We start from the raw sequence: 27,653 nt of genomic DNA on the forward strand, positions 1-27,653 counted from the left end.
TTTCAAACAGAAGAGAGGTGAATAATCTAAGATATTGGACTAGTTCACAAACTTACCAATCATGCCTTTTGTGCACATGATGGGCAAGAGCAAACACTCACACACTCCACCGTATCTATAATACAATGTATAATATAGGCAATAAACGTTCTCCCCCCCCCCCTTAAAGAGAAGGATCAGGTAAATTGTTCACACATACAACTCCTGAGACACATTCTATTGTAGGTACAGTGGAGACATTCAAGCATTCATGTTCCCTAAATACACGCATGTGAACTATCCTACTGCCATGAAAGCAATGTTGCTTTGGAATCCAACTGGGGAGTGTGGGAGGGTGACAGCAGATAGGGAATGGAGGTGGTCTGGATTGGAGAAGCACAGAAATGGTTAAACAGGCAGAGAAACACACGCATACCACATCTCCACTCCAAATCTCCCTCCTGAAGCTGCTTTTCCTTAGGCAAAATAGATTATCAGGCCCATGGTATAGGTATTTAAGTTAGGTCCTCAGAGAGCTACACTGTTCACTACAAGGTTTTGAAAAAACTTTGGCCTAGTTCTTGCTGAAGTAATAAACCTGTGTTGGGACTGTACCACTTCAGAGAGAAGTGGGGCTCACATAATGGAATACTCTTCTATATGAAAACCTAGTCTTCTTCCTGACATGGTTTTCTACATGCAGGGATTAAAAAAAAAAAAAAGTGTGGAGAAGCATTCCAGCATGTGACCTGAGCTGCCACACACAGTCTGAAGTGACAGGTTCATTAATAGTGGATTGAAAGCCAAAAATAAATCTAGAATCCTGGTCACAACAAGTCAGGTTCTTCTGTTCTATTTTGGCAAGGGAAAACCAGGAGGAAGAAACAAGAGGGAAAGGGTAGGGAATCTACCAAAACACCGCAAATTAAAGTAAAACATTGCCTCATAATTCAAAGCAAAATATTGGATTCAGTGCAACATACTTCACTAATTACAGAGAAACACTTTCTGCAGAAAAAAAGTATTTTTCATCAATAAGAGATTGCAGCAGATACAAAGTAAAGTAAAAAAAACAGACAAACCACACTAGAAAAACAAATTTAAAATTTCCCTAGTTAAGTATGCTAGCATTTAAGAACACTGCCACTCTTGCATTCCATTATAGGTGCACACCACCTATTAAAACAATTCTAGCTTACGTATTTGGTCCTATACTACAGGATCTGGCAGGTCCATAGTATTTTAACATTCTTAATTTTCCCCACATCTATTTTGTATAAAGCATTAATTGTATCCGCACACACGTTCACACGCATGCACCCCCCCCCCCTGTATTTCCAATTCTTCTTCATTACAATGCAAAATTGTTCACTGGTATTCCCACCATCCCTTTTCAAATCAGTTTTGCTGCTTGGAAGAGTAAATTCACCATTTGGAAAATAAATGCAGTTTGCTCAGTCATGAAGGCCATCACCACTATGTATCTTATTTCTAGAAAAACATCAAACACTTCCCCCACGCCCCGCTCTCCATCCTGCCATGATGGCTTTTTGTGGATTCAGCGCACTAAAATTCTAAGTGTTTCTCCATTCCTTGGTGTCCTATTAAATAACCTCTGGAAAGAACTGCCCACATTGTTCATGTTATATTCCAGCTCCTCCTGCTAACCCCATCCCAGTCATGCTGGCATCGAGACAAAGCAAACTCCTATTGCATCACACAGATATTTTTTTCTCAAAGCAAGGGGGTATTTTTAGTTTTAAAATATACAGTCCAGTGGTTTGACTGCAACTGTAACCCATTTGTCAAGGGAGCGCTCTCCCCCCCCCCACCTTTTGGATGCATACACTGTGACTTTAATTCTAAGTGAATAATCTGTTTTCAAGTGATTCCTCTGCTATGGCTCCACCCTATACTGTAAACTAGACATTACCTTATACAAGAATGAATCTACTGCATTCTTCTGTCTAGCTGCTTCACAGAAGATTTCTTACACTCGCCAGCAGAGTCAACAGCCCTGCACGCTCCCCCACCCACCTACCCACTTCTCCTCCTCATTTAAGTCCCCCTTCCCACTCCCCCACGCTTTTTTCCCCCTTCACTGCCTCACTGTGTTTTTGTGTAAATGATCTCACATGACTCAACAAATCCATCTGCCTCAAGCAGGCCAAGTTTGGAGGCTTCCCAGGAGGGAGGGAGGGAGGGAAGAATTGCTTTGTGGAAGAGACCTGGAGCTTTGCCCTTTCTCTGGCTCAAATTACCCGCCTGTCAGGCCTGACGGATTTGGCTAAAAATAAAAGGAAGCGGGCCATGAAAAGCAGATGAATGAGCTCAGCAGTTCCTTAGATAACATGGGGCCAGTGTTGCCCAAAGCTTCCAAAACAGGAACCTTCAAATGGCGGACATGTAAGTGCAATGCTGCAATCCAGGTAACCTTTCCAGTTTGTTAAAAATGATCCTGGAAAGAAATGGATTAAGGAAACACACACAGAGAACACACAGGAAAGCTGACTGCTGTTGGGACTCTGTTTGTACAATACGTGAGCTCTACCGCCCCGCCAAGCAAAGAGGGGGAGGAAAGTGGCATTTTTAAAGCTACGTATGACATCAGTTTCTTGCTTTGTGCCAGTAAAGAGCTGAAAGTTGTTTGTGCAAGAGTGTGCCCAGAGCCCGCAGTGGGTATTAAGCACTTAGCTTGGCAATGTAATGACACACTGTAACATTCTGTAATGTGAAGCAGTCAGCAAGGGCCTGGCTCTGAAAGCTATTTCTCCTAACTATTAACCATATGTTTGGCTCCTCAGCTATCTGAGCGGGTGTCCCAGCTTACCATCTGGTTCCCATCCACACAAGCAACTGTAAAGCATAGAGTATTTCCCTCTGGAGCCGTATGTTTCTTTCTATGTCTGCTTTTAAAAAAAAATCCTTAAAAAAAGAGAAAAGTATATCCCTCCCAGCAAGAGTTCCTTTTCATTTGCCCATCTGAAAGCAAGCTTTAGCTCACAGATTACACACCAAGGTCTTTCAGCAAACTTATTCAATAATGTACTGCTATACTGTAAACAAGGCATAGAGAGGCATTCCCATTTGTACAAGGGATCTCCGAGGGCGCATGCGCACCAACTTGCTCACAGACAGGGATTAAAACTGGCAATGCTGACACTTGATACAGTGTGTTAAAAATAGGGTGCATTCTCAACAGATCCAGGCGCTACCGTGGTACCCTTCATACACATGCCGCTTTCTTGGAAATGAGTTTTTAAAAACAAAAACAAAAAAATCCTGACAAACAACATGAGCTTCACTATATTCTGGCGATTTGCGGTGAGACTTTAGATCTAACAAATCAACAGAACTGGGAAACACTGTTCCATTCAAAAGTGTATACTAAAAAAAAAATCGTATCAGAACATATGAAAGTGACTCAGAAGGAAGGCTTGTACGTTTTAAAACGATGTTTGCTGTCCTACTGGTTGCTTTTAAAAGCCGCTTGATCCTATCCTTTTACAATGGCCAGGTTAGGATAAAGCAACGACCATCACTTCAGTTTGCTCAACATAATGTCATTCACAACCTAATGTTTACTTATGCAAGCAACTGGAATGTTCAGCAAGTTCTGTACTTGCTACTCTAAAAGCTTAGGTGACATAATCAGCCGCACACACAATATTCATGTAAAATATACCTGCACCCAAAGAAAGATACTACATCTTCAAAATATACAAGCTTATTAAACCCATTGTCCTACCAGGGCTCCCCTTCATGGATCACTGCCTTGTTGTGGCGAAGGGGCTTGCGTAACTCAGTGAAGCCATCAGCTATGCCGTGCAGGGCCCCCCAAGATGGACAGGTCATGGCGGAGAGTTCTGACAAAATGTGGTCCGCTGGAGAAGGAAATGGCAACCCACTCCAGTATTCTTGCCAAGAAAACCCCATGGAACATATGTATCACAAGGCTAAAACTCCGGGAGAGAGTGGAGGACAGGAACACCTGATGTGCTATGGTCCATGGGTTCACGAAGACTCAGGCATGACTTAACGACTGAACAACAACCTGCCAGTACTAATTTTATTCCTGGAAATGGTTTTGGGGAAGTTAAAGTGATTCTATTAACAGTGACTGCTGTAGTGGGTAGGTGGTGGGGAGTTATCTCACTCCTCCCACTCACAGCGTACCCCTCCACTCTGAAATATTTAGCAGGATCCCAGATGACTGAGGAAATACCAGCACCACTTCCCTTCCCAACTAGATGCCAGGGTAGTGCTTCCAGAAGCACTTCCCTCCCACTGTTTTGGAGGTAATGACTTGATTAGTCTTGTGCGCAGTGAGGTGGGACCAGTCACACTACTTAATCTTCCTGTCTGCAGCAGTTCAGCAAGAGTGAGTTGAAAAAGAACAGCTCCCGTTACCTTCTGAAATGGAAAAGACAGGTTAGGTCCCATCTCTCACTCTCCCAAGTCATTCTGTTGGCATATCTGCATTTGTAATTCTGGCCCTTGTCTAAACAGAGCCCTGAGTGCCACAGCCCATTCTACAGACCCAACTCCTTTGCCCTCGACGTAGTGTGGAAACAACCCATGCAAAACACTCAAGAAGGGGGCAGCGGGAAACAGACATGCCTTTTCCAGACCTAAGAAGCCTGTCCCTTAATCCTACATTGGTCCAACAATCAAATTTGCCATAATGGTTCGATATATTTTTTTAAATGCTCATAGCAGTTAGAAATAGTGAGGTAAACCACACAACAAATTCAGATGATATTCAGTATTGGAATTAGATTCCTTTACTTGCAATAATATAAAATGCAATCTTCAACCAGCATCCTCCCAACACTGACAAGTAATATAGTCTAAACACCACTTCACAAGTCCTGGTTTTACCAGCACACATTACAAGTTTTGTACATACTTCTGTTTAATTGTAGAATGAGTAACGAAAATACATGCACTTATTTCACTGGGTGTACACACTGTGCGCACAAGCGCACACTCTAATGGGAGCCATAGTTAATTGCAGACTACCAAACACACGAAGATGGGGTGATGATCTCCCTTGCTGCCCTCACCATAGCAAGAGAAGAACCAGGCTCTGGCAAGGAAGATAAACCCAAACCTGGAACTTCGAGCAAAGGCAACCCCATGTGCCTCTGCCACCCCCTTCCACCACTGAGCTGTTGGGGGAGGGGCTTGTTTTCTGTCCCCCTCCCCAGATCCAGGCTTAGAGCTGGATAGAGGAGCAGAATTTCCCCTGACCGTGTACTACATTTGAGACATAGCATAAGGTCAGGACAACACCCTTCCCCTTACAGGAGGGGATTTCTGGCAACAATACATTTTTGGTTGGCCACTAGGCCTACCAAGAGAAATAAGCATGTGTATTCACCACCCATTTTATGAAGTGCAAGCACTTTCAATAAATCTTCAAATGTTTACTCACTCAACTCTTAACACAGAGACCTCCCAGAATGTAACGCTCACAAGCTAACGGGGTTGCTACGGACCCAGTAGCCGTTTGAAATATTTGTAAAACTTTTTTAAAAATCTGAACCATTTCATACTTCACATATTCCTCAACAATTATGGGGTAAGTGGTGTTTCATCTCCACACACGCCTTTGCAATGAGAGAGAGAGAGAGAGAGATCGATCTATGGGGGGGGGGGTGGAGAGACACACACACACACACATATCCATCCATCTATCTAAACTATCAGTGATTAGATTTAACCCAACTGAAATGGGAAAATGAAACTACCAATCACCAGTTAACTGGAGCCCCATTCTATCCCCAGCAAAATTTCAAAATAGGGTAGGGAAAATATAAATTCAGCATTTTGTCTGTATCATTAATCCATTGTTTGTTTGGGGGGGGGGTTGGGTGGTTACAACTCTAGAGTGGTGGGGAGGGTTGTAATTTTTTCCCTGCATATTCGTGTGTGCACAGGGAAAAAAACTATTATAAAGCACCGCAGGGGTCCGTTGGAGCCCAGGAATAAATTTTATCGTAAAGAGTTAATTCCGCTCCAGTTTGGCATTTTCTTGATCCACTCTCATAGTCCAAACTTGCAACCCTGCTTTCTTTGTAATGTTCTTTTGTGGGGAAACCCTATTAGACTACAGGGTTACATTGGACTCCTTATATTATTTACTATGAGCTCACTAAGTCATGCATTCCTCATTTTGGTATCAGGAAGCCCTGTTTTCTCCTTCAGGGCTTCCTGATAGCCCAACAAGGAATTTGGGTTAAGATTGTGGGGCCCAATCTACCACAGTAGCTTTTGTGTTAGAATATGGTTTGGGGATGTGATGCCAATAAAATATGTATATTTTTATGATGACTGGTAACATTTTGAAACCAATAATTACCTTTATTTTCAGCTAGGACTTTAAAGGGGTCCTTTACACCAGCAGTAAAGGGGGGTCCCAACAGTAGCAAATTTATTCTGGAAAAAGTTGGAAAAACAAAAGGTGTGCATCAGTTAAGATGGTTTTTGCTACCTGTACTCCAGAATTTTAAAGTTTCCACTAAAATGATCTAAGCACAGACACTCCGTCCCTCCAACAGTATCTTCTAATCAGCTAGAAGTGGGCCATTTCTATATTCTCATGGGCTAACTACTGCAGTCTTGACATGGTTATCTGAAGCTGAAGTGTGTTTTACAGCACAATCCAAGTCCTTCACTGGTGACCAGATAATATAGTAAAGCTGACGTTACTTAGTAGTAAGATATGTTGGCTGAGGATGATGGGAGTTGTAGTCCAACACATTTGGAGGGCGATAGGTTGAGGAAGGATGCAGTCAGGGTGTAACTGTTATGGATCATATGCACTTCAGGGATTACATACAAAATCCAAAGAAAGATATAATATTATAGCACAGAATAGCTCTATTTTTCACAACATTTGAAAACTATTTTATTTTCTGACGAAGTCTTATGAGGAAGATGTTACCAAGCCTAAAATATGGTACACCTGTAGGGAGCAAGATAACATTAGCCTGTAATGGGCGAAAGGTCACTCACTAGGCCGGTCATATCCAAGCTCATTGAAAGCACAGTCATTAAAAAACAAACAATGAACTGTCAGACAGTGCTTATATGCATTATCCATTGGAGATTTTCCTGATCTCATTTTTATTCTATAAAACTGAGAACAATGTAATAACATACAATAAAAACATTTAATTTTTTTTTTAAAAGAACAGTACAATCAATAAAAGTCTTAGTGGAACATTAAAGTTTTCAGGGTTCATTTGCAGGCCTTAACAGAGGAAGCCAAACAATATCTTCAGAGGAGGGAATACCACAGATGTGGGGCCAACAATGAAAAGGCCCTGCCCCAGTACCTGCCAACCTGGTCTTAATGGCAGGCCTGAGAGCAGGGCCTCTGAAGCCAATCTTAGGACCTAGGTAGGTTCATATGTTGTTACCCACCATGAGCCCACATGGCAGGGAGGGCAAGAAGCTGCTATTTGTTGTCCAATATTAATACAACTAAGATTTTCCATACAAATGCATATTTGAATCTATTTGCCCAGGAATATTGACTGAACTGTTCCTACAAAATGGAAGTGCATAGACTTAACACGAGTCTACATATATATGCACGTGTCCAAACTCTGCTTCTCAGTCAAATGCCATCCATGCTTGAAATCCTGAACCAATCAGATTAGCAAATGTGCACGTACTTGTACTGTTGCTGTAAACAATAACCTCTTTCACTCTATGGAATTATCTGAAGAAATAGACTAAAACGTCATAGGAAAAAATAGGAAATATCTGCTGAAAACAGTTCACAAAATAAAGGGTGGAACTATTAATTTAAAATTGTATGAAGCATAAACATAGAGAAGGGGAAAAAAAGGAAAGGTTCCTCCTATGCAAGCACCGAGTCATTGCTGACTCCTAGAGGGACGCCGCTTTTGCTGGTGTTTTCATGGCAGACTATAGCGGGGTGGTTTGCCATTGTCTTCCGCAGTTGTGACTACCTTTCCCCCAGCAAGCTGGGTACTCATTTTACCAACGTTGGAAGGATGGAAGGCTGAGTCAACCTGAGCCGGCTACCCGGGACCCAGCTTCCGCTGGGATCGAACTCAGGTCGTGGGGAAAGTTTTGGTTGCAATACTGCCGCCTACCACTCTGTGCCACACATGGAAGAAAAGAACCTTAAAAACCTTTGTTACTAGTAGGGATATCAGAGAATTCCTCCACGGATCTCAGTGAGGCCGAATGCCAGTGCATTCGGCCCCCCAAACTCTGTGGCAGAACGGCCTGCCCCCCGTCCCCCCGCGGATCCCCCCCAGGACGAGACTCACCTGAGGCGGATCTTCTGGGCGGCGGCTGCAGCAGCGGCTTCGGCAGCCGGTCTTCTGACTGGCCGCCGCTGCCGCCATTTCCACTCTGGTAAAAAAAAAAGAAAGAAAGAAAAAGAAAGAAAGAAAGAAGTGATAGGCTACATAAAGATTTACGTAGCCTATAATGATTAGGTTTAAAAAAACCCAACACGACGGGATAGGCTACGTAAATCTTTACGTAGCCTATCATAGCTGGGTGGGTTAAAAAACAACAACAACCGTGTATGCAAATGGCAGCGGCTCCGGTCTCCGCCATTTGCGTTCCTTATTTTTGCCCTCTTAATCTATGTAAACATTTACGCAGACTATGATGGCGAAAATCAAGGGGAACGCAAATAGCGTAGCAGGCGCCATTTGCGTCCCTTTTTGATTCCCCGTTTTAGCCTACAAAAATATTTACGCAGGCTAAAACGAGGAATCAAAAAGGGACGCAAATAGCGCCCACTACGCTATTTGCGTTCCCCTTGATTTTCGCCGTCATAGTCTACATAAATATTTACGTAGATTAAGAGGGCAAAAATAAGGAACGCAAATGGCGGCGGCCGGAGCCACCGCCATTTGCGTATGCATTTTGTTGTTGTTGTTTTTTACCCAGAGCCCTCCGCGGCCGGAAATCCGGCTGCGGACAGCTCTGGCCTGGCCTGGCCGGCTGCTCCGCGGAGCTGCCGCGGAGCACAGCTGGCCTCGGAGGATTCCGGGGGGGAGGAATGGAGCGCCTCCCCCCCTGGCAAGGATTCCGGGGGGAGGGACGGAACGCCCCCCCATCAACAAAATCCGCGAAAAGGTAAGTGACTTTCGTACATCCCTAGTTACTAGCCTCTAATGTTACAATAACAAAAACCATTTGGTGTTCTTGTTGAGTCCTCAAAATGAGACAGAAAATGCAAGAGGCTGATGATATTGTAGAAAATAAAATGCTCTAGAGAAAAAGCATTTCACCTTAAAGTGAAGTGCTTAGGCAAAAACTCAGCCCTTAAAATCCAAATGGCAGGCCCAGAAGGAAATCTACCACTGCTAAAAACTGTGATACAGTCAGGGCCAGAAATATTGGAACAAGGATAACTGTTTTGGCAGTTGGCCTCTGTATACCACCACACTGAAGTTCAAAGGAAACACATCCAGATGGGAGCGAGTCAGGACTTTCAGCTGTAATTCAAGGGGTTTAACAAAAGTGGGGCACTAACCATTCAGGAAGTACAGCCAGTGGCAGACACACACACCCATCGTTGGTGGCTCATAAGTAATGGAACAAATGGCTGACAAGCAGCTTCATGGCCAGGTGTGGCCTGTTCCCTGGGTACCCCATGACCAATCAAGCACATAAAAGGCCTGGAGGTGGTTCTGAGTGTTACATTTGCATTTGGTAGCTGTTCACTGGAACTCCCATCATGAGGTCCAAAGAGGTGTCCATGCAAGTGAAGGAAGCCATCATTAGGCTGAGGAAACAAAATAAACCCATCAGAGAGATAGCAAAAACAGTGGGAGTGGCCAACACAACAGTTTGGAACATCCTGAAAAAGAAGGAATTAACTGGAAAGCTCAGCAACAGCAAAAGGCCTGGCAGACCACGGAAGACAACTAAAGTGGATGACCGAAGAATGCTGCTCATGGTGAAGAGGAACCCTTTCACAACATCCAGCCAGGTCAAGAACACTCTTGAGGAGGTGGGCATGTTATTGTCAACATCTACAGTTAAGAGACGGCTTTATGAATGTAAATAGAGAGGCTTCACAACAAGGTGCAAACCACTGGTAACGTTCAAGAACCGAAAGGCCAGATTAGCCTTTGCCAGCAAACACCCAAAAAACCTGCCCGGTTCTGGAATAAGGTTCTGTGAACTGATGAAACCAAGATTAACTTGTCCCAGAATGATGGGAAGAGAAAAGTATGGAGAAGGAAAGGAACAGCTCATGATCCAAAGCATACCACATCATCTGTCAAACATGGTGGAGGCAGTGTTATGGCATGGGCATGTATGGCTGCCAATGGAACTGGGTCACTGGTGTTTATTGATGACCTGACTGCTGATCAAAGCAGCAGGATGAATTCTGAAGTGTATAGGGCTATACTTTCTGCTCAGATTCAGCCGAATGTTGCCAAACTGATAGGACACTGCTTCATATTGCAGATAGATAATGCCCCAAAACATACAGCGAAAGCTACCCAAGAGTTTCTCCAGGCAAAGAAGTGGGATATTCTTCAATGGCCAAGTCAGTCACCTGATCTCAACCCAATAGAGCATGCTTTTCACTTACTGAAGACAAGACTGAAGGCAGAAAGACCCACAAACAAGCAGTAGCTGAAGGCAGCTGCAGTAAGGCCTGGCAAAGCATCTCGAGGGAGGAAACTCAGCATTTGGTCATGTCCATGGGTTCCAGACTTCAGGCAGTCTTTCTGCAAAGGATTTTCATCCAGGTATTAAAGGCGATCCTTACGTTTGAAATGATGTTGGTTCGTTCCATTACTTATGAGCCACCAACGATGGGGGGTGGTGTATGCCACTGGCTGTATTTACTGAATGGTTAGTGCCCCACTTTTGTCAAACCCCTTGAATTACAGCTTGAAGTCCTGACTTCGCTCCCATCTGGGTGTGTTTCCTTTCAACTTCAATGTGGTGGTGTACAGAGGCCAACTGCCAAAACAGTTATCCTTGTTCCAATATTTCTGGCCCTGACTGTACTTGAAGGTAGGGGGAGAAAACTGGTGTAAATTCTTGACCTGTTAGACAGGCATGAGTGTGGCCACTTTTAAGTTAAAGAGAAATGGACAGGAGTCAAAGTCGTGGCATTATCCCACCTTCATTCCTCTCTTGAAATGAAACATATTCAGCTACCCTATACAGAGAATGACCACTGGTCCAGTACTGTCTCTTCCACCTGGCAGCAGATTTCCAGAGAACCAAGGCAGACACCTTTCCCAGCCCTGCTACCACAAATCCTTTTAACTAGAGATGCTGGGAAATGAATCCAATATTTTCTGCATGTCAAACACAGAGTATAACACTGAGTGATGGGCCCTCCCATAAATGGGACTGTTACATACAAATGCGGCAGTTGTGCTGTCAAGTACTCAATACAGAATACAGGTATTTTCCCAAAAGGTAATGCTTCTGTTGTGGGGGAATTGCATTTTTCTCCAGAGTTCATTTATGATATTTTGATATTGGGAAAATAGCTGCCAGCCCAGCAGTAACTACTATGAAGAACAAGGTTTTCTGATGCATCTATTTCAGTATGCCCATGACATCATTGGTAATGTGACACAGCTCACTTTTCCTCCATTCCCATGTCATTAGGTGAAGTTGATGCTTTTTTTTTTTTTAACTCTTCATTCTTCAGTGGTGAATGTTCCCTCAACTTTGCACTTTATCATGGTAGCCATCATATAGCCTTTTAAATTATTTTTAAGTGGCCAGTGCCAGCAAGGCTACATCTTCCTGTGCCAACAACATCCTACTGTTGTTATTACAATCTTTTAGATTTACATTTTTTCTTTTAATGCAATACTCTTCCTCCCTGCAACTATGGAGCCCATTAGGTTGCCTTGATTTAAAAAGGTGAACATTAAGTACAGTGGTGAGCTGCATTAGACTTATCCTTTCCCAATCCATTACATGAGATATCACAGTGTTGGAGCTAGAGAGGGGCTAGCACAAGCATCTCAATAAAGGCAAAAATGTCTGCACGTGCAAATGCCCACAAATATATAAGTGCATGGGTTAATCATATGGAAAGCCCTACAGAAAGTATGTGGAAAGCCTTACAGAAAATACTTGGCTAAGGCAGAGAAAATGAACCCATCTACACATCTACAATACAATGGAAGGTCTGCAGTGTGGAATTTGGTAATGAGAACTGCCCTCAAAACAACTGGGTTCACCCGGTAGCACTGTCTGGATGGTGGACCACAGCTCCGACGTAAACCTCAAGTTTCAACTAACTTTTAGTTAAAGCATGAAACACTCAAGCCAATGCCATCTGGAGGGTATCCCTTGACCAAGAGGATTGTGGCATTTTCAATAGAATCCTGCAGCTGCAACCCTATTTTATAATAATTGAAATTCAACCCTTCCTCTTCATTGCCAATTCTGCAGTACAAAACATCATGTCAACGAGAATTGCTTCCCAGGAATTTCATCCAATTGCCTAATAAGTCTCCCCATTCAGTCGCCTATTAACTTTCTCCCTTAAACAAAGAAATATTTCTGTTAGATCTTAAAATATGTTGAACATTAATCTGAAGGAATGTGTAACTGTGTTTCGCTTTTTAAAGGATCTAACAATTTTAAGGTTCTAGGAATTAATTAACACAAAAATTAAGAGGGGAAAAAATCAGTTTTGGCTAGACATGCTTCAATATTTGTTACCATAGAAACAAGACAGCAGGTTTAGGTTTTTAGTTATCCATTGCTATAAAATATTAAAACTTCTTAATAGATTTGCATATACATATTGTACCAAGACACTGTCAAACCCTACAACAGTTAAAAACTGTTAATTTTGAATTGAATTGCTTTATCAATCTCTGATAAATTAAATTACAATCATTTAAAATAAATATAAAAACCAATGACCTCAAATATTTTCAAAACTCTTATGAATAACAGAGACATTAAAGAGAAGAAAGCATAGCACACCTATAGTTTTTATATTTGACATTGTGTTTAAAAATACTGCAAAAATAATTTTTCAATTTGAAGTTATAACCCTAAACCTGGAGTCTTGGGACAAATGGCAGATAACACATTGGCCAGGTTTGGACAATCATCGGAGGAAAAGAAGTCACCGTGGCTTCTTTTCTGCGCCCTGTGCATGCAACTTGCACACCCATCATTTCTCTAATTCCCTGCACCGTGGCCTGATGATTTGGAAGCTACCCCTGCCATGCATCTCACCAGGTTCAGACGACACGCCAACATACACGGCAGTGTGGGTAATTAGGGAAATGGTGGGCACGCAAGCAGATATGCAGAGAGTGGGGAAAGCCATGGTGGCTTCTTTTTCCCACTGATTGTCCTAACCTGGCCACTGTTTGCATTTTCAGACATTGCTCTGCTGCGCAGGAACAGGATGCACAAGTTTTCCATACTTCTTGTTCTTTTGCCACAATGTTGTGCTTGAAATACAACCTTCGCGAGAATAGAAAATGTAAGTCTCTATCTAGTCTAGAATTTGACTTCCAGCAACAGCCTAAATTAAGTACTTTTAAGGGTGGAACTAGTAGTTACAAGAGAAGCATGGCAATTTTCCCCCATAAGGAAAGAGAGATATTAGAATCTATATCCAGTAATATCATGGACAGAAACACAGCTGGGAGGGTGAATCTGAACAGAAAAATAGCCAGAGAGAAAGGGTTAGGGGTCTTGTTCCTCCCCCCTGCCCAGTCCACCACTCAAGACTACACCCTCTCTCAGATGTTTTTGGTTTTAAACACACACACACATAGTGTCTGTGTGTGAATGTGTGTTTAATATACACACACAACTCTCTCTCTCCCCCCGCCCTCCACTGGGGGAATCATTCGTGTCACATAGTTTCAGCCTTAATCTCAATTTACATATTACCATAAGATTATTGTGGTTTACTGATCTTGCAACTGCTATAGTATGGTGCTGCTCTTCAGAATATTGACCTTGTGAACAGATTGTTAACCATTTCAGTGAATTAGCTCCAAGTGCAAGCAAGTTCAACTGTGAAGAACTCCTGGCATGGAGAACCGTATAGAAGAGTTCTCTGTAACTCCCTAGAGAACAGAATATGGCTCTATTCCCTTAACTGTTATGGCTTAACACATGGAATAGTGATTTTTAAGCTGCTACGTTCTGCCCAGGACAGCACTTCCCATGACCTTAATAGATGGATAAAAGGGGAAAGTTGGATTTCCAACCATCCAGACTAGATGGATCCTTGGTCCAGGATGGCTCTTCTTATGTTATTATGGCTGCGTGCCCTGTAATTCAATCCTTCTCACAAACAACATAAAGGTGGGTGCTGTTAAAAAGGTGCCTGGAATGCAACAGTTCCAGAGTGACAGATCCAAGGGGAGGTGCCATGCAATAGGCAAGTGTGAAATTTACAGGTGCTTATTTATTCATAACTTCTGCAACTTATCCCATGGGTATCTAGTCATATACATGAAGCATATACAATTTTATGATTAACGTGTACCAGTTTGGCAGCTTAAATAAGATCAGCATTAAAGAAAGCAACCTCTAAAAAACTTGGAAGAGGAGGCGGCGGCTGTTCTGGGACAAAGAGCTTCCTTCAATAGCTTACCAGCGTATATGTAATTGAAAGAGTGGCAACAGCCAGCTTTTATCTGGATAACTATCAGTTTCATCTAGTGCTTCTTTGGCTGGGGAAGAGGTGAGCAATCAGTATTTTGGCTAAATACATATGATGATCATGCTAAAAGAAATTACTTATTCCCACTGAGACAAATTTTCCAGAAAAAAAATCCATTTTTGGATGATATACTCTACTATGTATGGAGGAGAGACTTTGGAAGAAGATGAGTGGTGCGGTGTCTACATCTCTTTTGCCACCTTATTAATCAACACAGTTACAAAGGAAGCAGAATACAAAGTTATCAGCAGGTGGTACGTTACCCCTACAAGGCTTTGCTGTAATCAGTATTGTTGAAAGGGATGTGGATAGATTGGTGGGACTGTCGAACAATACAAGAATTCTGAAACATGGTTGCAGGTTACTGCCAGAAATTTCTCCACATTGGACCTTAACGTTTCTCCTAAAACTATGCCGGAATCCAGTCATTAGGTTCACTCTGATGAAGCACAAATACCTTCTTAAGCAGTTATACACAGCAGCAAAATTGTGTAACTTGGAATTCTCCAAAGCAACCTTTTAAACAGCAGTGAATTGATAAAATATAGTAGGCCATGATTATGTACAAAATGACTCAGCAAGGGTAACAAGCAACGAATTCCAATTAAAAAAAAGATGTTATGGCACCATGATTTCTGTTTATCTCCTATGCAGAAGGCCTTCAAGCGTCTGGCCACATTCTAACCAAAACAGATGCTTTTCTGACTATGATTTGGCTACATACTTTACACATCCTAATTCTCTCAATAGTTAGTGAGCTTCTCCTCAAACTGTTTTACTCTAACTGTTGCACAAGCCTATGCTATATTAAACACTGGAATTAGTGAGTTTCTTTGAGCCTCTTTCTCTCTCTTAATTAGTGATCTTGTTGTCTTGTTATGCAGTGCTCTTCCTTTTGGGGGCCTTTAATTTTCCATTATATCTTAAAAATAAGATGCTAGGTCATAAAAACGCAAGAAGTGCTTACTATTGCTATTCACCTACTGATTTACCTCTACATATGCAGAGGCACATTTGAGGCACTTTGCCATGAGAGGGGAAATACCAGACTTATGTGGCCACTTTTTGCTGCTGACCCTCCCGGTCCACATCCCAGATTCTAGAATTTGCTGGACCTGATGCTTCGCCATTCATCATTCTGCTGGAATCAGTGTGTCCCTGATGGATCACCTCCTCCCTTTCTTTGGCAGAGCAGCATCAGGTAGATTGTCCCTTCTTTGGGTCCCGAGATCACAGCTTTCCCCTGAACTGTAGCTGAGCAAACCATGGATGACTGCAACCATTCATCCACCCTTGCCTTTGACTCAGTTCTATAAGACTGCTTACTTCCTGACTAGCCATTCCTTGCTTCTTTACAGTGTCAAGGTCTTCATCTTTACTAACCCACATTCCTGAGCAACAAAACACACATGCCCCAAGGCAGCACTGAGAAACAGAAGTCCCCCTCACCTGCTCCTGCAACAGCAGACATATTGCTCTAGGCAGCCATCTACAGTTATATCGTCATTCTATCTGGCTGGTATTTAAGTGCTATGAGAGAGAGGCTAGGGTTGTATTTCTCAAGAAATGCCAAGTCAATAAAGCTATAAATTTGCCAAAGTCTGCATATGCTACAATATTATTGTCTATTGTTATTAAATTAATGGCACTACTGTGGATTCATGAACATGCATAAAGAATACAAGTTTGAATCTCCCAGATGCAGAAAAATAATCATATTAGGTTGTCCCCAATGGGTTCTATCCAATGTTAGTCTAACTTCAGTCCAATTCATTCCAATGTGTTTATTCTAACTAGGACCAACACTGGTTACAACCCAGTATATTACCACAAATATGATTCCTTTTATGAACGGAAACAAAGAATTACATTTCAGTGATTGGCCAACACTGCTCCATGTTGACCTAAATAACTGTTTATAACCACTTTGAAATGCCTGTAGAGAACAGCCTCTTTCTAACATTAACTGCTGTATCAACAAATAGGAGGGGCTGAATGCCACACACTAAAACAAACCAAAGTGGATAACAAATACAGAGTTTTAATGATGCTGCTTGATGAGATATGTTTTTGCTACACAGGTTTAAAGTAACATGCACAACATTGTTAGCATCCCAACATCCACGCCTATTTTAATGCTTGTACATGTATTTGTAACCTACTGGCAAATGCAAGTTCCCCACATGTTTATATACGATATTATATAGATGTGCACAATCTTCACATGTGATAACTTACATGGATTTCCTCTTCACATATCTACACTCATGTAATAACTATTGTGTTTCAAATAGTTCCAAGCAAGAAGAGAGAGAGGTCGGAATTGCTTGGTTCGGCAAAAGACGTTTACAAAGATGAGCGTACAACCAAGAGATTCATAGCTTTTAACAGCTTTCAGACACACAACTTTCCTCAAGCAATAAAACTTTAATTCTCTACATCTAAAACAGTAGATAATGGCTACTTTCTTTTCAGTCATTTCCATTCAGCAATACCATCTATGGAAAAGATAAAAAGAGAGCTGAGATCATAAATATCTGGGAGCAGCTCTTCATCTTAAATTCACGTGTAGTACTTCAGCTGAATGTGTAGTAAAATGTTTAATTCTACTAAACAAAAGGTTTTGCTGATTCCATCCATATTTCTTATTTTTATTTTGTTATAACTTTTTTAGAGCACTTATATTACACTAGGTGCTGTATATCAAAATAAAGACACCACCCTGAATCCAGAGTTCCAAGGAAGCACTGTCTTCTCAATGGAAGGGTGTTGTTTTGATCAGGATTGCTTTGCAGTCCTTAATGGAGAACTCCTGCACGTACCACATGTTCTCTCCCTCACTGCATCAACAGTCTTCTCAGACAGCTATAGTTTGAAGAACAATTCAATAACTCTCTAGAATATTTTTAAGATTTTTTTTTTTTTTAAGACAAAACCAATGAAGACTCTCATGGCACCTTAAAGAGTAACACAATTTATTCTGGCATAAGCTTTCATGGACACTATCCATTTCATCAGATACAAATGGACAGTGTCCACAAAAGCTTATGCCAGAATATATTTGTTAGTCTTTAACGTGCCAAGAGACTCTTTGATGTTTTTGCTATAACAGACTAACACAAATGCAAAATGGAAAAGGGTAGCATAATAGTTTAAAATCACTTCAGGTGAACATTAGTACTATTTTCTTCTGATTACCTAATACTTACAAACTACAGAAAAAAAGCAACGGACTGCAACAGTTTACACACTCCTGATTGATCCTTGGCAAAGAAGGCTGTGCTCAAACACCTGGATCAACTCATGGGTATCCAACGTAAATGACAGTTTCCCCTTTAAACACAGCTAACAGAAATACTCGCCAAATACCCCAGCACACATATTTCATTTAAATAGAAACGTTGAATCAATATAACAAAACACTACCTGGAATGGCAGCCATTTTTAGTTAATTTTGCAGATGAATTAACATTAATATACTATTATTAATTATTATTGCATTACATAATCAACACAAGCACTTTAACTTGACTGTAAACTATAACACAATCTTTGTGAAGGAAATAGTTAAAGCAAATTAACAGAAGACCTAGTGATTACTTAAGGGAAAGAGTACACATAATCCTCAAAAACCAGTACAGGAGAAGTGCCTCTTAAGTGGCAAAGGAATCTATGTTGTCATTCTACTCTAGTTTGTCATGTCACTGTTCTCTACATGCAACCTTAATTTACACATAGGGCTTCGTTCACAAAATAGCCACAGATGTAGGTCTTCATCATGCATAAACAGCAATATTAAATTCAACTAGAGACACTTGAAGAGCCGACTTCACAGTCTCATCTGTTTCAACACAGTATCAAGATCTGGAGCTTGATTACTCTGACTACTTCGTTACATATATTTTAAGGTCATGAAGGAAAAATAACATAGGAAAGGGCCTATATTCTGCCAGTGCCTACCCCACTGTTACTACTAAATAAAAATTTTATATTAATATTATTTGTAGGCTAAAACCACCAGTAAGTCAACTGGATGTTAGAAGGAGATGCATCACAATCAAGTCCTAAGAAATTAATTCTATATGCAAACCTAACAGGGCCAGGGCACGACCGTAACACTGACAGACCATTTATTGGTCTGTCAGCTATTATGCTATAAAATGCAGATTTTTACATAACTTAGATCCATGGTTCCTGAGGTGTAAGACACAAAAAACTTACTTTAAAACAAACCATTTCTTCCTCTAGAATAAGTGCAGGGGTCCTGGTCCAGGTTGGGACCCTAGCTGGGGGTGTAAAGGACCTTTAGCCCTTTCCCCCCCTCTGTGGCCCCAATCCAGATCAGGGGGTCTGTACCTGCAATTACATTGCCAAATCTAATGGATCATGATTTGGCAATATGTTTCCTTTGTCCCTACGTCCACCCAAAAAGACGTGAACAGAATGATGCTCGTAAAAGGGTATGTTTGTTTGAACACGGTGTAAATGCAGCTGTTTAATTTTCCACATCCACTTGTGCTTAATGACAGCACAAGTGCATAAAACAAGAATGTCTAAAGGACTTGTAACTAGGGGCATGTTTATGACAATGTGGTTCTCATTCATATAATACATTAAGAGAAATCAGAAAAACAACGGTTCACCTGATTTGCAACATAAAGTTTGGAGAAACATTCTATAAATGACTTTCAATGGTGCAATTACTGTATCCTGAAAATAACATATTGTATAATAGGTTATACCTGTATAAACTTTAAATAATAAAACATCCAGTTTTTTAAATGACAACCAAGGTAGATTAATGGGAGACCCCTCAAACTTATATGCTTTTCACTTCTTTAAGGGAGCAATCCTATAGTCAGTGGCTAGACAGCCATAGGATAGGTCGGTTCCCTCCACCCCCTCCCACGCTGCCTTGCAGGCAGTGCGGAACGGCCCCGCGCTCCATGCTCAGAAGAGGAGCACAGAACAGCAAAAAAATTATTTATTGATTTATTCATTTCATTTCTATACCACCCAATAGCTGAAGCTCTCTTGTGCCAAAATGTGGCATTCCTGGGGATGTCAGGGCGGGAAGTCGGAAATGCTGGTACAACACATGCAACATGTCATCCAGCTGCTGCTTCCCGCGCTCCACAGCTGAAATCAGCTGTCCAGCCATAAATGCAGGGCGGCTGAAGCACGGAGGGGATGATCCCCTCCACACTTCTCCTGCCCCGCATTGGATAGGCCGTTGCCTCCGAGTTTGGAGGCGGCTACCTACCCTGATAGGATTGCGCCCTAAGACAGTTTATCCCAAACTGGTGCTCTCCAGATCTTTTGGACTGCAACTCCCATCAGCCCCAGCCAGCATGGCCAATGGTAAGGAATGCTGAGAGTTGTAGTCCAAAATATCTGGAGGGCACCAGGTTGGAGAAGGCAGCTCTAAGGCACACATTTTAGGGACCTTAATTTGTGCTGTGCCAGTGTGTCCTCTATTCTTTACATTTCCTTTCAGCATAACCCAATCTCCATGGAAGACAAACAAGGTTATCCAGTCTTTTGCTTTTAAATTTTTGCCCACTATGGACCACTTTAAGACCTCAACATCCACCAAATGCAACCTTTAAAAAAACAACAAAGAACTGCAATGATAAAAGGATTCTAAACAGAGCTTTGCAGAAAAGTAGTGATATGAATAAAATGCCAACACTTCTGCATTTCCAGATATAGCCACAGGCATAAATAACAGGTGTAAAGCAATGCAGGAGTATTTTCTGTTCTTTCACACAAAAGCTTCAGGACGAAGACCCTGTTTTTTGCTTAAAATGAGTAGAGGCTTTGAACTCCTTCAGCACTTACAAAATGGGCAGGGTAGAAGCAGAATTAGATGAGAATGCCTGATGAGGGCTTTTATTTTTCAGAGGTGGGGTTGTTGTTCATGTTTGATGTTTGTTCAGTGTGAAAATGAAAAATGTTAGAATATGCTCATTATTCCAGCATGATAAAGGAGGTTTATCTAGCACGTCTTCCTAGCTGACAGAGCATAGGCTAGCAAATCATGTATATGGCTCTGTTACTGTATTTCTTATGATTCATACATTATTTAAATTTGGAATAAATGCAAATATTGCCTTAAGACTTACTTCTTGATTTTGTTATAGATGTTTTTTTTTTTTTAGGAAAATGAAGGGGGGAAGGGATGTGAAAATATTGCCTTGATTTATCAACCCAACTTATTCTAAAGGCTAGGACTGGGTAATACTCACTGTTTTTTTTCCAAGCCATATTTTTTAAAAGCCAAGAATCTCAGCTAATAAAATTATTTTCAGAAAGAGGCAAGAACTCTGACTTAGAAAGTTTATGTTTTTAAACATTTACTTCCATCTTTTTTCTTAATACAGCCAAAATTTAAAATCATTCATTTCATAAGGTATTGTTTATGAACAAAATTGTTATTAAATTATCCAGAATTATCCAAAATCTTATATGGCTTTCCAAATTGGCTCACGTGGTGTTTTCTTTGTAGTCTTTTCACCACCAGGTGAATCCTATTTTTTCCTAGGCTTTAAAAATTGTGGCCTTTTTCCACTGAATTTGTAGATCTGCTGTATATGTTTAGCGATGTTGTGCATTTTCCCCCTATGCTGTTTTACTCTCTCTGTTGCTGAAATCTGTGTGCTGAATTTTTATGTTGTGTGCTGTATTTCAGGGTGCAGTCTTATGGTTGTTGGGAGTTTGAAGATGATGTCCACCACCAGAGACTTCCTTGCTGCGAAATCTCCACTGTCATCACTCCTCCACTGGTGATCCAACGATGGTAGGGGGGGAAAAAGGGGCATGGTGAAGATGTGCCAGGGGCATATTGAGAGAGGTCTTGGATCCAGAGCCCCCTCATTCCCTTTGTATGCCGTCAAAATTGGGGAAAAACCTATATCAGTTAATTTCTCTCCATAGGAAGCAATGAAGAGGGGAAGAGAACTGGAAATAAAAGGGAAAATGCCACCCTCACATCTTCCACTCAAGCCAGCATAAACATAGCAGGACTTGGAAATGGTGGTTCCTCCACCACACACTCCCTTCCAGCACAACCTCTGCTTTGATAATGGTTTTACTGTCTTTAAGCCACCCAGACAACATTATTAGGTAGCATATAATATTAATAAAATAAAAAATAGATGAAGTGCATATACTCTGATGAATGGATACAAACCATATAATGGAAGAGCAAGATACAGATGCTGCTATTAACCAAGTTATTCAAACTGTCCAATTGTTTGAAATCGGAAATTAATGATGGAGAATTGCATAATGACTGCATTCTGCTTTTGGACATATCTACTGGAACTGATAACAGTTTGGTAACTGTGCTACATTGACCTAATCTGACGTCAGTTGAGACAGATTCTGTTAGACTGATCTTGAAAAATAAGATAACTGACTAAACAGGCAATGAAATCGTTTTTTGTACCCTTCTGTTAGCAAAAGTATGTGCAAAATCAGCACCTTGTCCCAGGTTTGTATATATTTATTTTATTCATACAAACACTTTTACCCTGCCTTTCCTCCAACAGAAGCCAAGGCAGCTAACCTTATATTAAAAGAACATTCTAAAACAAGATAAAAATACACACAGACACAAAAACATAAAAATAAAATAATAAAAATAATCAATTCAGAGCACTTTCCAGCAAAATTGAGCAATTTTCAAGCTGAGCTTAAATCACTTCAGATTCAAAAGCTTTCTTAAAAGGGGCAGGAAGGCGTGATCTCATGCTCACCCAGTACATGCAGGGTGAAAGCAAGGGACAGCATTGTCTGGGCCCAACCAACGTTTGCATCAGGGTATCAGCTTGAAACAATGTATTATCACTACATCCTCAGTATAGTACCTCAAGTTGCCACTCCCTCTGCCCTTCTGGAGTTGTGGCTCGAGTAATGTGGATTATCTATTATTATTGTTGGTGGTTTCTTTTCGGCCTGCTAGTTTTGATTTTGCTCAACACTTGCTTAATTGCGATACTGAATTTCTTTTACAATTTATCAACTTGGTTTTCTATTTGAACTGTTTACTGATATGTTTTGTAACAAATTGTCTTTTTCTTTCAAATGTTGTCTTTTGTTAAGTTAATGTTTATTATGAGCTGCTTTGGGTTCAGTTTACTGCAGCAAAACGGCTATCAATTTCAGGTTGGATCCAGAACCACTTGCAGAAGGGGACTTTCCGCATCCTCTCCTCTCAGCTGCAGCCCCCTCACGTGTCCTCCAAAGGGTTGAGGGACCCTCCAGAGGAGATTTAGAGGGCATGGAGGGGGCTGCGGTGGGGAGGAGAGAAGGCGGCTAGTCCCATTCCACAAGCACTAGCCTTCCATGAATGGTAGCCTGTTTCTGGATCCAACCCATGCTAAATAAATAAATGCTGGTGCTGCTTGCTGTCCAGGGCAGGATCGTCCAGCTGGGCAATGAACTGGGTAGTCAAGCCCTCCTTGCTCTGTAGTACTCTGGCCCATCGAATTCCATGTCCCATGCAAAAATATATCTTGAAACTGGTGCATTCAGGTAGCTCTTAGTATGCCTACCTTAAACGTATATGGCAGTTCAACAAGTTTTAGAATTAAAAGCTGTTCCCTATATCTTAATTAATGTAATCTGGCCATCTGACTGCTATTATTTTCCTAATCAAGAACATATTTGATGGAGACCCAACCTTCTCGTGTGTGAAAAAGCTGAAATCTGTTTTTAACACTGACATCCAAAAACAGAAGTTTTAAAAACCTGCCTATTTTAACAAGCTTGCAAAGTGTAAGAAACATAATTATAAAATCTAATAGTTTAACCTGCTATCAAGCAAGAGAATAAACTTTCTGGGAAGCATAAAAAAAACAAACATATTCTTTTAACAGGAAGTATTCTCTTGCCCGTATTCTACAGATTTATAAAATATACACTACACACATCACTTCATTAACGCATTAAGGGCACAATCCTATGCATGTTTAGACAGATAGGATTGCGCCCTAAGCCCTACAAGACAGTTTAACTAAATCCCCAACATAAAATTCATAGTAACTAATTTCAACTACTCCTCCCGCATCTCAGCATTCTAGCTGAACATCAAAACTGCATTTGCAGAATACAGTCAGGTATAAACGTCAATGTCCTAGAAAGCATTTAGGTATCAGCCTCAGAATGCCAGATCCTATTACACATTTGACAAAGAAAGAATCATCGATTTCAGAGTCTGTTGTATTAGTCCATTGAACTTAACACAACAAAAGACCTTGTGGTATCTTAAAAGACTAATAATTTTATTATAGCATAAGCTTTCATGGACAAGAGCCCACTTCATCAGCTGCATGAACTGAAAACCTCAATTTATATACGCGGTATATATGCATGGGGGTAAAGGATTAAAAAAGTAAGGGCTGGAGTTAATTAAATTAGTCTGACAATTCAATTAGATTGAAATAGAAGCAAAATGACTTTGTACGTCAGCAGTATATTGGATAGAACACAATCATCTTAGCATTGCTGAGTAAACCAACACCTGTAATTGAACAGGAAACCACTGTCTCTATTTAGATGTAGGGATGGCGGAGAATTTCTCCCCGAAACTTCGGGGGGCCGAGCGCCAACATGTTCGGCCCCCCGAACAAGTTTCAGGGAGAAATTCTCTGCACCCTCCCGCCCCCCCCCCCGGGACGGGACTTACCTTTCCCGAATGTCCCTCCCGGTGGCGGGTCCGGCCGGCGGTTCGGCGGGTGTTCGTGCGGGGCAGGAGCAGCAGCCAGTCTTTCGACCGGCTGCCACCGCCGCCATTCCAAGAAAAGAAAAAAAAAACACACGCCCCCGTGATAGGCTACGTGACGATTCACGTAGCCTATCATGGCTAGATTTGCAAAGTCAGCCGTGATAGACTACGTAAATCGTCACGTAGCCTATCACGGGTGACTTAAAAAAAAAAAAGCGCATACGGATAATGGCGGCCCCCATAGGGAGCCGCCATTCGCGTTCCTTATTTGGTCGCTGTAGTCTACGTAAATCTTTACGTAGACTACGTCGAAAATAAGGGCAATGCTATTTGCGTTGCCCTTATTTTCACCGTAGTCTACGTAAAGATTTACGTAGACTACAGCGACCAAATAAGGAACGCGAATGGCGGCTCCCTATGGGGGCCGCCATTAGCCCTACGCGCTTTTTTTTTTTTTAAGTCACCCGTGATAGGCTACGTGACGATTAACGTAGCCTATCATGGCTGACTTTGCAGATCTAGCCGTGATAGGCTACGTTAATCGTCACGTAGCCTATCACGGGGGCGTGTGTTTTTTGTTTTTTTTAAACTTTGGAGTTCGCGGCCGGGCGAGGCGGGAAGCCTCCTCCCCAGCCTGAATTTCGGCCGGGCGAGGCGGGAAGCCTCCCCCCCCGGCCTGAACTTCGCGGGGTGAGCAGCGAAGCGCCTCCCCCCCACCGCGAACAAGCTTCGACGACAGGTAAGTGACTTTCGTCCACCCCTATTTAGATGCAAATTAATACAACAGAACTTTATAATATGGGCATATATATCTAACATTCAAGTCCATCACTTGCAGAACAGAAATCGAGTCTGAACAGCAAAATGCCAAAGGATCTATTGATGCGCAGAAGGGACCAAGATGCAGTGGAGGCTCCAAGTGGAGGAGGTGGAGGAGCCAATTTTTGCCAATTTCCCTTTCCCGCAGCAGGCCCCAAACCACCTCCCACACTGTCCCTGAGGGTCACCCAACCCTCCAGAACAGCTTTTCAGGCGGCACAGGGTATTCTAGGGGGAACTGGCAAAAATCATAACACTCTTCCTCCAGTGGTCTCTAAAGATATGACACCATTTCTGCCAACACCAAATTGCCGTAAGTTCTATGCAGTGACATAATATATTTTAAAACAAGGTCTTAATTGTTCTGTCTCCCTGCCCGACTTTGCCAAGTCTCACCCACCAGTCACCAGATGTAACAGGTGGGGCAGGAGTGGGAAGAGAGGATTTTGCAAATGATAGCATGAGATCTTGCAAAACACAGCAGCCAGCTACAAAATGTGTGTGTGATTGGGTGGAGGTTGTCACAAAAAAAGAAAGCGGAGTTACACTTCAAGACATCTCCCCCCCCCCTCATTTGGGGGAAAAAGAAGACTCCTGCTATATGACAACACGCTGCAATCACTCAGCTTTCCTACTTGCAGATGGGGTTGGAGGAGACAAAGGATGCTACTACTTACTTATAAGTTGAGTCATGTTACGATTCTGATTTGCACTTTGCTTATTCAATCATTTAAATATACGAATTTTGAAAAGAGAACTTTTAACTAAATAAATATGTCTTTTTGGCTCGTTCCCTGCCGAAGCTCAAATTTTGTCTGTTTCCCTAATGCTGTTTTGCAATAATTATTATTTTTCTTTACATTTCATGCTAATGATTAAGTAGATAAAGATCCACAAAAAGCAGATCCTAGATGCTATCCACACTTGCTCCCATCTTTATTGCAACAGAATGATAGCAAGTTTTAAGTAATGTAATATCAGTCACCATTTCACAAGCACAGTCTGCTTCCAAAGAAAAGAAGGTGCTGAATCAATGTGCCTGCAACTGCAATACAATTAACAAATTCCTCTAGGCCAGCCATCCTCAACCTGGTGCCCTCCAACTGTTTTGGACTACATCTCTCAACATTCCTGACCAGTGGCCATGCTGCCTGGAACTCATGGGATTTCAAGTTCCAAACATCTGGAAGACACCATGTTGCGGAAGGCTGCTCTAGGTATACAGGGCATCCATACATAAGCAGCAGCCCCACCATCCAACACTGGCAAACCGCTTTCAACTCCCAGGTTTCAATAGCAGCTTGCAACAAGCCAAGGGGTGGGTTTCTGTTACAAAACAAAACAGACAGTGGGTGTGGGGGCCTAGGCAGGTACTACTCTGGGATATCAGCCAATGAAGTTGCTTTAATAATTTGCTTCATCACTTATTACACTACATGTCACACTAATCCTAGCACAGTTGCACACTGGAAATCTGCTTCAACCTCAGCTAGCAGTTCATACTGGGGTTTACAACATACCAGTTTTCTTTAAATATTTATCTTGTGTTAGGCCCCTATGGCTATCTGCATCTCTGAACAAGCAATTTAATGCAATTATCCTCAAAGTAATGATAAGGAGGCAGTCATGCAAATTTACAACTTATTGGTTTAAAGCATGAAGTTAAACAAGCGAGAGAAATCAAATAAATATGATTCGGTGTTAGACCATATTGGTTGTAAGATATAAGTATTATAAATGTAGCATAATCTCATTTAAAGGGGGTTGAGAACTTATGGGTTTTACCAAATATTTACAGACATTATTCTTGTTAAGTTGATTTTCTGAGTTTTATTCTGTAACAGAATACATTGTGGGGGCTTCTACTTTCAAGACAAAAGCATTTGAATAATGGATTTATTTCAAGTCATTTGCTTATATTCCAAGAACACAGGAAGGCCTCACATCTGTGCTCTTAAGACTGCCAAGACAGACTGACATGTTTCAATGCTATCCATTTTTACAGGGCCCAAAAATCAGGCTGAAGACAATACTTCATGCTTTTCTCTTTTTCATATTTTCCAAAATCAATCGCTATGTCATTGTCACAAGTTATTTCTTCAGGAGGAAGAATCTGATGGATTGTAGAGATTAAGAGTATGAAGTATGATCAGAAAGTTCCCCGTTCAAATCTCAGATTATCTATGAATTGACCCATCAGACTTTAAGCAACCTGCTTTCTAAGCCTGAACCAAGATATTTTGCTGCCTGAAGCAAAGGACAAGATGGTGCCCCTCATTCAATGTATGAAGCCAACTGGACTGGACTTGCAGTTGAATAAGACTTTAAGACTGGCAACTGATAGAATCCTTCATGGTTCTGGAGGACAGCAAGCTAGCTTAGGGGAAACAGGGCAGGCTGAGTAGCATATACAGCTCTGGCCTCCAACAC

The 27,653-nt window shown here is 41.6% G+C and overlaps 1 protein-coding gene across 4 annotated transcripts in view; it reads right to left on the reverse strand.

The window, feature by feature from the left end:
* BACH2 (BACH transcriptional regulator 2) overlaps positions 1-27,653 on the reverse strand; it is a 248,706-nt gene that overhangs the window by 176,742 nt on the left and 44,311 nt on the right. Inside the window, exons 2-3 of one of the 4 annotated variants that reach the window (XM_084827116.1) lie at positions 8,292-8,376; positions 6,344-6,420 (exon numbers count right to left, since the gene is read on the reverse strand). The exons of 2 other annotated variants lie outside the window; for them this stretch is intronic. The gene's annotated coding sequence lies outside the window, so the exon portion shown is untranslated. Of the gene's footprint in view, positions 1-6,343; positions 8,260-8,291; positions 8,377-27,653 lie in introns of those variants that run through there. One more of the 4 variants, XM_084827114.1, reaches the window with a different exon arrangement.

Source organism: Heloderma suspectum, chromosome 1 (assembly GCF_057233095.1).
Source record: "Heloderma suspectum isolate Gila_16-S chromosome 1, 16-S_ref, whole genome shotgun sequence".
Classification (NCBI taxonomy): domain Eukaryota; kingdom Metazoa; phylum Chordata; class Lepidosauria; order Squamata; family Helodermatidae; genus Heloderma; species Heloderma suspectum.